Raw genomic sequence first — 13,674 nt, 5'->3', positions numbered from 1 at the left:
TTGGTGTCCGCGCTGATAGCCGCAGCTTGCGCCTGTCTCTGGAGCTTGTTTAGGCAGTTCTCTGAATCCCCTCTCCTCATGCACCCCAAAACAATGGTCTCTTGCCTCTTAGGCAGTTCCAGACATTTTCCCGGACTCCTTCCCAGCTAGCTGTGGCTCAGTAGCCCCCTTCAGGCTGTGTTCATGCAGCCAACCCCAGTTCTCTCCCTAGGATCCGACCTCTGAAGCCTGAGCCTCAGCTCCCAGCCCCCACCTGCCCCGACAGGTGAGCAGGTGAGACTCTCTGGCTGGTGAGCGCTGGTCGGCACCGATCCTCTGTGTGGGAATCTCTCCACTTTGACCTCTGCACCCATGTTGCTGCGCTCTCCTCCATGGCTCCAAAGCTTCCACCTCCGCCACCCGCAGTCTCCGCCCGCAAAGTCACTTCCTAGTGTGTGGAAACCTTTCCTTCTTCACAGCTCCCTCCCAGAGGTTCAGGTCCCGTCCCTATTCTTTTGTCTCGTTTTTTCTTTTTTCTTTTGTCCTACCCAGGTATGTGGGGAGTTTCTTACCTTTTGGGAGGTCTGAGGTCTTCTGCCAGTGTTCAGTAGGTGTTCTGTAGCAGTTGTTCCACATGTAGATGTATTTCTGATGTATTTGCGGGGAAGAAGGTGATCTCCATGTCTTACTCCTCCGCCATCTTGAAGGTCTCCTCTCTATCACATCTTATATTCTCAGTATTTGCTTTCAAGGTGTAAATATGCTTATACTTTTTACTTTACATTCCTACGGAAACCCGCATTAGCACGCTGTGATGTCAAACTGCTAATGTGCGGCATTTAAAAATTAACATAACTCTTGCTTGCTGGTTAAAGTCTCCTTTCATTCAAGGAGTAATCTCTCAGAATCACTGTTCTAAACAGTATTACTGAGATCCCACTTGACGTTATTACAGCTCATCGTAACTCAGACCCAGTTTACTCTGCTTTTTAAGTTACTCATGGGTTTGAGATACATCATTTGTCTTCACTCACACAGTCTAAGCAGTGCAGAAAGCGTTGTGCTGAATATTGAGTTTTGTCAAATGTCAAGGATGCTATTGTGCTTCATTTTATAAATAAAATATGATGATGCTTGACAAGACTGACAACTTTTGATGACTCAGCCAAGACTCAGGATCTTCTACTCTTGTCAGCTGTCTAATTTGATTGTTTTGCCACTGTCATTGCTGCCTGTAAATCCAGTGATGCCTCAGGAACAGAACATTACTGGATGTGGATTGATTACTTGGATAAAATAACAGCCTACGGGGAATTCGACTTCTGAAGGAAGGTAGGGCAGTGTCGGGCTTTGAAATTTTCTCAAGAGGGTTCCTGTGGGAATAGCTGTAATTCCTCACTTTCAGGAATACTAAAATGCTAGTACTTGGCCTAAGTTAGCTTCATTGCACACTGGAGTTTTTGACCTTAGAACAAGATCTGGGTGGAACCTGGTCTCAGCATTCTCAGCAACTTTGAAGAACAAATCTTAGGTTTCGTTGTTTAGTCAAGAAATATTAATTTCCAGTGGTAAAATTACTACTGAGTTACTTCTCAATATTTTGCAGTACGTGAGCTAATTTTAAGCATTGTGTTTTTTTCATGCGTGTGATGCATTGGAATGCAGCAGTCTTTTTGAAGGCTAATGTGGTTGAGGTACTTAATTTTGATCATTTTATGAGTTTTCAAGGAACATGCTCCTATACCTCGACTTTCTGGAGACTGCTGATCCAAACTACAAAATAAAGTTGATGGAGTCCTTTTTCATCATCCTTTTGAAAATGGAATGGAATTAAAATTGGTACTTAAGATTAAATGAGGTGAGGTTCCAAGTAAATATAAAGTATTTAAAAGAAAATGCTACAGATGACAGAAAAGCACAAAAATTGTCCTGACATGAATAATTCACCAATTCTTAGATGGTATAAGTCACCTACCAATGTGCATTACTTGCCATTTAATAGTGGCTCTATCTGAAGAAATATGGAAATTGGAATATTTTAATAACTTTCTATATGAAAGATGATGAGACTGCCTAAATGATTAAGAGGAAGATATGTTATAATGAACTAAAGCCACTCGAGTGTAAGGTAATTTTAATTCAAATCTCCATCTGCTTATGTATAATTAAGACTCATTTAACAAGTTAATGCCTAACAGAGAGAACTGATAAGTTTGGTATTAAAGATCTTAAGAGAAGTAAATTAAACTGTCGGGTTGAACTGGTCTTTAGTTTTAATTTCTTACACCTTGATATGAATTTCAGAGTCCATTTTTTTATCCTCACTGTTCATTTAAGTATGAAGTCAAAGACAAAAAGGGAGGGGAAATGGAATTATCCTTTTTATATTTTAATTTTGGAGATCCCATCCTAAGGTGTGACAGCATCTTGACTGATATGAATATTTATACACCTCATATTGTTCATTGTATAGCATCGATATGCCATTAAGATGGTGATTTCAAAGCAACAAAAATATTTATGCACAGTTGAGATTGGCAGCAAGGTTAAATAACCTCAGAAAATAAGAGGAAAACCTTTAAAGTGCCAAAGGGACTGTTTTGATCTCTAGTGAATTTCACGAGCTTGCTGACTGCTCAACTTCCTACTTGAATGTTTTCTACAGTTACCACCAATGGAGGTACAGCCATCATAAATATGATGTCAACCTTTTTGTCTTCTAGCATAAAAATTTAATTCACAGTGTATGACTTCTCATTTAGGAAGAAGATGAATGGCTCTTCTATTTACATGCTTCTCAATGCTTTCAGGACTAAATTCAAACAGTGGACTCAAGGATTCATGCAGCCTTATTGGCAGGATTCTCACTGAGAAGCCATGGGTTTTTAGCAATGCCTGTGTGATGCCAGTGTCATTGGGGAACACAGAGTGAAGCCTCAGTCTTCTAGCTCATTGTCAGTCATCACATAGGGCTCTTGTCAGATTACCTTGATTGACAACTTACACAGGTCACAAATTAAATCACTGAAGCTTTTTTGAGTCCTCTCAAGAAATTCATAGCTCTAATCACCTTCTATTGATAATATGCATTGTCTGATTCATTTCTTATAATTTAAAAGCTAGAAAGTATCCTATTGCTTAATTCTTTTATTTTATTGCCTCTAAAAGTTCAAGTAATTTGCTCAAGTCCACAATTTGTAGAGAGTTGTGTCTAGTATTTTGATTGCTAGTTCAGTACTCTGTCCACTATATCACGCTGCCTCTTAGATATATCAAATAAACACTCTTTCATACACACATACTATTTATACAAATATGTATTTTTCCATATATATTTATTTACACAATTGAAATATCCATATGTTAAAATGCCTCATTTTGTCTTTCATTACTTAGAAATATACTTCAAGAGGAAAGTAAATAGTTACTAGAGCTTTTAAACTTTCCTATGTAAGGAAAGCAAAACTCATATATTCAAGAAATTCTGGTTAACCCTCCATGAAGTATATACTATTTTTCCTAAAAAGTGTTTAGAAAGCTGTGTCTCCAGCAACTTTTCATCCACCAAATTATTGAAAATGTGACTAGCCACTTAGCATGTTTATGTTCAATAGACCTATTCACCGCCAAATCCCTCCCTCAATAATAGACCTCCCTTGGCATGTGTAGTCACTGCAACTGGGGATATTCCTCAGAGATAGTGAGATCCTAAGGTAAATATTTATTTTTTCATGCAAATAGATATTCTCATGCATTGCTTTTGAGAATGCAATTGTTAATAACTTTTGGGAGGTCATTTTAAGAACATGATTGAAAAGTCTTTTAAATGATCTTATTCTTTAGTCCAGCAGGCTTACTCCTGGTTATTTATCCAAAAGAAATAATCCAATACACACATAGAATACATATATACAAAGTATATATAGAATACACACTCAGAATATAGACATATATAGAATACATACATAGATGTGTGAACAAGTATGCTTATTGAATCGTTATATGCCAGCAGCAAATAGTAAGAGAAAGGAAAAAGGGTGATTGTCAAATGTTATGGTTCAGCCATATAATGGATACTCTAAACACTGAACGTACTACATATAAACATTTATTGTTATAGGTGGATATTTAAAATATATTGTTAAGTCAAACATTAGGACATGAACATTTGTATCATATGATCTGATTTTGTAAAAAAAAATGTTATACATATGCATAGAAAGGTTTAGAAGGACATTGTTTTAGGTGGGTTCTTCTGGTTGCAGTTAATGGAAACTTCTTCAGGTTAATATAATGGTGACCCATCATGAATATACACATGAACATAGGGAATATAGGAATCTCAATCACACATTCAGACCTCATGTTAAAACAGAAGAAACTTTATCCAGTTATTACTAAAAAAGCATAAACTGCAAGGGTCAAGCTTTATGGAGACAGAAACTAGATAACCACTCACAGGATTGTCCTTCTTTGAGAACACATGCATCCCTACTATAATTCTTCACCATTATGGAGACTTCTTTTTTTCCTCTGAGTGTCTATTGGCTTGAACATCAGCTAGTAATTAACTGATGACCTCCTCAAAGCTCCAGTTGAAATTTGATTGGTCCACTTGATCACTATTCTTGTTTGGACAATGTTTATATTCTAGGTTACTTCTTAGACAGATGGCTGGCCTGAAGTTTGGATAATTTTGGGTTAGATGCCCACCCTCTGGTGCAATCAGTATGGTTAGAGGTGACCTATAAAGATGGATCACTTTATAAAGGGTGCCCAACATCACTAATCATTAGAGAAATGCAAATCAAAACTACAATGAGGTATCACCTCACACTGGTCAGAATGGCCATCATCAAAAAATCTACAAACAATAAATGCTGGAGAGGGTGTGGAGAAAAGGGAACTCTTTCCATTGTTGGTGGGAATGTAAATTGATACAGCCACTATGGAGAACAATATGGAGGCTCCTTAAAAAACTAAAAATAGAGCTACTATATGACTCCAGCAATCCCACTACTGGGCATATACCCTGAGAAAACCATAATTCAAAAAGAGTCATGTACCACCATGTTCATTGCAGCACTATTTACAATAGCCAGGACATGGAAGCAATCTAAGTGTCCATTGACAGATGAATAGATAAAGATGAGGCACATATATACAATGGAATATTACTCAGCCATAATAAGAAATGAAACTGAGTCATTTGTAGTGAGGTGGGTGGACGTAGAGTCTGTCATACAGAGTGAAGTAAGTCAGAAAGAGAAAAACAAATACCATAGGCTGACACATATATATGGAATCTAAAAAAAGAAAAAAAAAAGGTTCTGAAGAACCTAGGGGCAGGACAGGAATAAAGATGTAGTTGTAGAAAATGGACTTGAGGACACGGGGAGGGAGAAGGGTAAGCTGGGACAAAGTGAGAGAGTAACATTGACATATATATGCTTCCAAATGTAAAATAGATAGCTAGTGGAAAGCAGCTGCATAGCACAGGGAGATCAGCTATGTGCTTTGTGACCACCTAGAGGGGTGGGATAGGGAGGGTGGGAGGGAGATACAAGAGGGAAGGGTTATAAGGATATATGTATAGATATAGCTGATTCACTTTGTTATACAGCAGAAACTAACACAACATTGTAAAGCAATTATACTCCAATAAAGATGTTTAAAAAAAGATGGACTACTATAACTCAATAGCAAAACAATAAATAATCCAATTAAAAATGGGCAAAGAACTTGAATAGGCATTTTTTCAAAGAAGTTATATGAATGGCCAACAAGTACATGAAAAAGTGCTCAACATAACTAATCATGAGAGAAATTCAAATCAAAATCACAGTGAGTTATCGTCTCAAACGTGTTAGAATGGCTATTTAAAAAACAAGAGATAACAAGTCCTGGCAAGAATGTGGACAAAAGTAAGCCCTCCTACACTGTTGGGGGAGAATGTAAACTGGTGCAGCCACTATGGAGAACAGGATGGAAGCTCCTAAAAAAATTAAAGATATGACTACCACATGCTCTAGCAACCTGAATCATACCTGGTATATATCTGAAGGAGAAAAAAATCATTATCTCAAGGAGATATCTTCACCCCCATGTTTACTGCAGTATTATTCACAGTAACCAAAACATGAAAACAACCTAAGTATCCATTGACAGATGAATGAATAAAGAAAATGTATATAAGTATGTATACAATGGAATATTTTTCAGTAATAAAGAAGAAAGTCCTGTCATTTGTGACAACATGAATGGACTTGGAGGGTATTATGCTAAGTGAAATAAGCCAGCCAGAGAAAGACAAATACTGTATGATCTCATTTATATGTAGAATCTAAAAAAGTTGAACTAATAGAAACAGCGAGTAAACTAGTGGCTCCCAGGTCCTGCGGGGTGGAGAAAAATGGGAAGATATTGTTCAAAGCGTATAAACTGCCAGCTATAAGATAAATATGTTCTGGGAATCTAAGGTACAGCATGGTGACTATAGTTAACAGTACTGTATTGTACTCTTGAAAGTACAAAGGGAGTAGATCTTAATGTTTTCACCACACACAAAAATTGGTGACTATGTGAGGTGTTAATTAGCTTTATTGTGGTAGTCATTTTGCTATGTATACATGTATCTAATTAAAATGTTGTACACTTTAAACTTAGTGTTATATGCCAGTTATAGATCAATAGAACTGGTAAAAATTTAAATAAGGAAAGAAAAATAAAGGATGTTCTACTAAACTGTGTCAATTGTTTCAATAAACTGGATTGTTTGCATACTAAAAATAAATATTTCTTATAGTCTTTGGATGTTCTGAGTTGGCATGAATAAATAATACTGTAAGAAAATAAATTCTGCCCCCCCATTTTAAAAAATATCAAGTATTAGTAATTACGTGGAATACTGAGAACTCACACACTGCTAGTGGTAATAATATAAATTGTTATAATCACTTTTTCATATCTCTAAAGTTGAACATATGCATAATCTAAGACCCAGTAATTCAACTTCTAGGTATATGCCCAATGAACAAGTGTGTACCATGTATAGAAGAATGTTCAAAATATTAAGTATAATAATCAATAATTGAAAACAAACCAAATGTTCATCAGCTATAGAATAGATATAGGAATTGTGGTCATCTCACAACAGAATACTGCATAGTGATGAAAATAAACAAACTACAAATACATATAACATCATCAATCAACCTCACGAAAAAAATGTTAAATAAAAGAAGCCAGGTCCAAAGAATACACACTGTAGGATCCCATTTATACAAGCTTTAAAATAGGCAAAATTAATCTGTTGTCTTAGAAGGCTGAATAGTTTTTACAGCTGAAAAGGATGGAGGGGTAATATTTGGGAGGTGGATTCTGGAATGCCGGCCAAGTGTTATTTCATGACCTGGATACTGGTTATACAGGTGTGTCCATTTTGCGATAATTTTCTATAGACTTTTCTATGTGTGTTTTATTTTGACACAAAAGTTTAAAATGTAAATCATTAGTAAATAATTTTTAAAAACCTACTTAGAAGGGAACTATGGATGCTTTAGGCATTCTGAAGCTTAGCTTGTCTAGGAGAGATGCACTGTAAGACTGACAGTGGTTATTTCTGATGGCCCATCGATGAGTCTCTATTAAAAACAGGCCTTTTCCCTAGTGTTTTTCCCCTTATAAGTTCCCTAGTGCTGTCAAAAATAGTTACCTCATCCCACATTCTTTGTAATCATCAATACTTCCTTACTGGGCAAGTATAACAACCTAGTAACTATTTGGTTTCCTAAAATAATGATTTCAACAGGTACTTAATGCTAAGCAACTATAGGTGATATATTTCATTCCTAAATTATTAAGGTCTCATTTTCCATCTTCAAGGAGGTTATGAATATGTTCACACACAAACAAGAGAGTAACTCTATTCTAGAATCTTATTTGGGGGTTTGTTTACTGGAACCATATCTAGTACCAAGAGCCGTATTAGTTAGTTAAAGCAGGAGAATAGAAATTGCTTAAAATAAGTGAGTTTAATAAAAGGAATTCATCAAGGGAAGATGAAAAAGTGTGAATGAGACAATCCATAGATTAGAAACAGTGGGAAGCCACTGTCATTCCCAGGCAGGTGTTACAGGCATTTAGGGGCTAGGGTCCCTCGGAATCTGGAAGCTTGGTTGGCCTTGTCTGGTGGGAGATGTGGCCATGGAGGAGGTGCAGCTTCTGCTAGAGATGTTGTCCCAGCAGAGAAGGAAGAGCCAGAGGAGGTGGAGGGTAGAGCCCAGGGAGGGTTGAGTTTCAGCCTCATTTGCTCTGTAAGTTCCTGGGAGGGGCTCGGTCAATGTGTTCACATGGTTACATGTTTATGTAAAATTTGTAAAATAAAGATTATACTGTAATCAGTTAAGACTGCTGCTTTTTTTTTCACTCAGCTTTCTCCTTGTCACATTTCCCTTCCTGTCAGGTGGTGATAGAATAGCCATGGACATTTTGGGGCTCAGACTAAAGAGAAGGTGAGTTGACAATATATTTATTTTTGGTTTATTGGGATATGTTTTAATGTTTCACAGTTACTTATGTGTATAATTAGGTTATTTCTAGCTGTCTTGGCATAGGAATAATTTATAGAAATATTCTTTGTCCTAACTCACTGTGTGACATTATACAAAAGAGGAGGGCCAGAACTCCTATTGGGCTGTGAATTTGTTCTTCACTTCCTAGCACTGAAAATATATGAGTCGTGGGTGAGAAACAAGCTTTAAAATATACAGTTAGAAGTGAATCTAGGGTCAAACTTTAAAAATAGTTTTCAGCTTATATAAGAAAGAAACTTAAAAGAGGCTTTCCTTAAATTCACAACAATCCTAATAATTTAGATGACATTATCAATAATGAGTTGAGAAAATGAAATATTTTAAACTATCAGGAATCAAATAATGTTGATCAACTATGATAAAGGAAATATTATCTTTTTATTCTCACCATACAGGTAATCACAAAATAATTGTCATACAAAGAGAAAATTTTAAAGTAGGCAGCCAAAAACATGGGTGGAATGGATATTAAACCTGTTTGACAGATAATTAATAAAAATTAATTAAAAATTTTGTGATGTGACATTTATAAACTTTTCAAAATTTGTAGCTGTTTGCATTTTCTTTCCACATTCTAAATACATATTTGGTTTTGTGCCTAATTTTTAATTCAGAATTTTAAAATTTATCTTTCTAATTAGAACTTTTGAGTGTTTAAGCCACAGGTCCCACAAAACCTGAAATAGTCTCCTGAAAGAAGGAAAATGCCATGACTTTTCCTTCCTTTTGTCGTCTATTCTTCTGTCATTGTCTCCATTGACTAAGACCAGCTGACCTGACAGCTTTAGGACATACAGTCCATGAGAATTTGAGAAGTAGGTGAAGAGAAATAGGGCCAAAATGTCACAGCAAGGAAGTGGGTGAAAAGGGTCCTTTCATACTCTGCTGATAGCAGTTGAAATAAAAATTGTGCTACCTCTGTGGAGGGGTAGTATTTATGATCACAGCCATAGTAATTCCACTTCTAGAAACTTATCATGAAATGATAAATTTATAAGTTTATTAATTAAGACATTGATTGCAATAGTTAAAATTAGAGACAAAGTATATATAAATGGGTGATTGATTAATATATTTATGGTACATCAATACAATGGAATATTATTCTCTTGAAAAAGGAGGACAGGGGCTTCCCTGGTGGCACAGTGGTTGAGAGTCTACCTGCCCATGAAGGGGACACAGGTTCGTGCCCCATTCTGGGACGATCCCACATGCCGTGGAGCAGTTGGGTCCGTGAGCCATGGCCACTGAGCCTGCGTGTCCGGAGCCTGTGCTCTGCAACGGGAGAGGCCACAACAGTGAGAGGCTCACATACCACAAAAAAAAAAAAAAAAAGGAGGACAATAAAAAGGAATGAGGAGACTCTTTATGGACTAATACGGAATGATACTAAGTAAAAAGTGGTTGTTCAGCTTTGCTGTCATTGATGTAAATAAGGTTCATAATCCTTCAACTGAAATTCTAAAATTTATGTTTCTGAAAACAGAACTTTTTTTCATAAATAATTGGGTTGCAAAACTTGAACTGAACTTGCAAGGGGATATTTATAACTTAAATAGTCATATGTTTCAGTAAAATATATTAATGTATTTGGTTTTGGGGTGCTTTCTCAGATGCTACTGGGAATGTTTCTAAAACCTGTTCTCTAGACTTGAAGGTGGCTCTAAAGAATGTGTGGAGCTGGGAGGGCATGTGAATGGGATGATCTAACCTTCCATTCTCAATGAGGCAGAGATGTGATATTTGCAAACCACGTCCCCCATATAAGCAGGACAGGGCACAGGAGGAGGAAGGACAATGGCAATTTGACATACCCGTCACCTCCTTGACACCAACAGTTTCCTGTTCACTGTTCCTCTCCTGGTAACCAGACCTCTGTAGCCATGGAAGGGCCTTGGTAAAAGACAAAGAACCAGTGGATGGTACTATGGGTGCCCCCAACATGTGTTCCTCGAGTTCCCGACTCCTATTCTGAATTCCATATCTGCTTTTTAAATTGCCCATTAGACAATTTTCCCTGTATTGTCCTATTGACACCCTAAAATCAACATACCTGAGACTGAATTATTCACCTCTTCTGCCAGAATATCTTTCTCATGTTAGGCATGTCCTGCTGAGTGGTACCATCATTCACTTAGTCCCCAACCAGAAAGCTGGACAACATCCTCAAACTCTTCCTCCATCTGCTTATCTTCCATTCTATTTTCCTATCAGTTCCCAAGATTCAACTATTCTACTTCCCTAGCAGGATGGCCAGATAAAATTTAAGATGTCTAATTAAATGAAAGTTTCAGAAAAACAAGTAACTTTAATATAAGTACGTCCCCAATGTATACTTACATCGAAAAAATATTGACTTTTTTCTTTCTGAAATTCAAATTTAACTGGGCATCCTGTATTTTATTTTCTAAATCTGTAACCCTAGTCCCTAACATCTGTCAAATCCTCTCTCTGTACTCACTGACTCTTTCTTTTTTTCTTTTTCTTTTCTTTTTTATTTCTTTTTCTGCAGTACGCGGGCCTCTCACTGTTGTGGCCTCTCCTGTTGCGGAGCACAGGCTCTGGACGCGCAGGCTCAGCAGCCACGGCTCACGGGCCCAGCCGCTCTGCGGCATGTGGGATCCTCCTGGACCGGGGCACGAACCCGTGTCCCCTGCATCGACAGGCGGACTCTCAACCACTGTGCCACCAGGGAAGCCCTCACTGACTCTTTCTTTGTTCAAGTTCTTGTCTCTTCTCTTCTGTATCATTGGAACAACCTCCTAACTGGTTGTCCTTCTTCCAAATGTTTCCCCACCCAATATAAATAGCTAACAGACTGATCTTTCTAAAACATACATTTGATCACTTTAACTCTCCCACTTCTTTGCACATGAAACCCTTCATGACTTGGCTCCTGCCTAACTGTCCTATCCTTCTTCTAATTTAATTCTACATGTTATGTGGAGAAAGTAGCCAATATGTCTGCTAGATGACCACAGAGGCTCTCCCTCATGTAGCCCAGCAACAAGCTTTCTCATACTAGGAGGGCTGTAACCCTGACTGCAAAGCTAAGAGTTATCCAGTTGGAGGATGATTCCTTTCCCTTTTCATCTTCTCTATAAATATGCAAGTGTCCGGGTATATGCCCAGTAGTGGGATTGTTGGGTCGTATGGTAGTTCTAATTTTAGTGTTTTTAAGGAACCTCCATACTGTTCTCCACAGTGGCTGTATCAATTTACATTCCCACCAACAGTGCAAGAAGGCTCCCTTTTCTCCACACCCTCTCCAGCATTTATTGTTTGTAGATTTTTTGATGATGGCCATTCTGACTAATGTTAGGTGATACCTCATTGTAGTTTTGATTTGCATTTCTCTAATGATTAGTGATGTTGAGCATCCTTTCATGTATTTGTTGTCAATCTGTGTATCTTCCTTGGAGAAATGTCTATTTAGGTCTTCTGTCCATTTCTAGATTGGGCTGTTTGTTTTTTTGATATTGAGCTGCATGAGCTGCTTGTATATTTTGGAGATTAATCCTTTGTCAGTTGCTTTGCTTGCAAATTTTTTCTCCCATTCTGAGGGTTGTCTTTTGTCTTGTTTATGGTTTCCTTTGTTGTGCAAAAGCTTTTAAGTTTCATTAGTTCCCATTTGTTTCTTTCTGCTTTTATTTCCCTTTCTCTAGGAGATGGGTCAAAAAGGATCTTACTGTGATTTATATCATAGAGTGTTCTACCTATGTTTTCCTCTAAGAGTTTTATAGTGTCTGGCCTTACATTTAGGTCTTTAATCAATTTTGAGTTTATTATACCTGGAGAAAACCATAATTCAAAAAGAGTCATGTACCACAATGTTCATTGCAGCACTATTTACAATAGCCAGGACATGGAAGCAATCTAAGTGTCCATCGACAGATGAATGGATAAAGAAGATGAGGCACATATATACAATGGAATATTACTCAGCCATAAAAAGAAACAAAATTGAGTTATTTGTAATGAGGTGGATGGATTGCTTTCTTATTTTTCTTTTGAAAAATCTTTATTTTCTTCACTGGTAGATGATGAATTTACTTAGCTCCATAAGAAATTGTGGTATGGCTGCAACAAAAGGAAATTTGGAATAAAATGTTTCATTATTTATTGCCAATTTTTAGAGTGTTAGAAATAAAATGGGTGTTGGAAAGCACTTATTCCAATATTCTCATTTTACAGATGAGAAAATGGAGGCTCATAGAAGGGACATACTGGTTCAAGATCACAGAATTGATGAGAATTGTTCTATGCGTGAGTCATTACTCAAGGCTGTGAGACCAGGGAAGGCTTCCCAAAGATAGTGATAACCCATAAATTCCCACTCCCTTTAGCTTTCCTGTGTTCCTTACTCTGTCACCCTACACTAATAGCTTTATACAGTTAGATTTCTTTTCACATGCTCACATTTCATCTTCCCAAGACAGGAATTTTATTAATGCCCCATGTAAAGTATCTAACACAGTGAACATTGTAGGCTCTCAAATATGTTTCCTTCTCTTTACTGTTTTGTACCATTTCTATTTTTTTTGTGTGTCCTCCATCTGATTGATTTTCTAATTAGCATTCTGTTTCAAAAATGAAGTCAGACTAAATTAAATGGACACAAATAGAAATCTATGCTCTACCCACTGACACTACCATAATAAGAACATCAGGGTAGAGCTAGTTTCTGGAAACATTTGAGTATATTTTGCTTCACAGAGTACCTCACAAATTTTCCAAGATGTGTTGGCAAGTTGCATCCCAACTAATCTATTCTTATCACCGTCAACGATGTAAAGTTGAATAAATGTCTTGGTTTATTAAATTGCTTATTCAAACACATTTTAGGATTGAATATCTAGCATTGACAGTGTTTCGTATTAAAATACCAGGCTTTAAGAATTTGTGACAGTTCTATAAATGGATATCCAATAGGTTCTTTACAAGTGTCACTTTTCTGATCATGTACATGGCAGGCAGCATAATGCAAAGAGGTGATAATAAATTTGAGGCAGAATGTAGTTATATACTGGTTAGCTCTAGAGAAACAATCATAGGCTTATTGATCAAAATCAAAATCTACCACCGTAATCCTCATCATAGA

Source organism: Mesoplodon mirus (assembly GCF_964341445.2).
Source record: "Mesoplodon mirus genome assembly, chromosome: 11".
Classification (NCBI taxonomy): domain Eukaryota; kingdom Metazoa; phylum Chordata; class Mammalia; order Artiodactyla; family Ziphiidae; genus Mesoplodon; species Mesoplodon mirus.
This window is presented reverse-complemented; position numbering follows the sequence as displayed.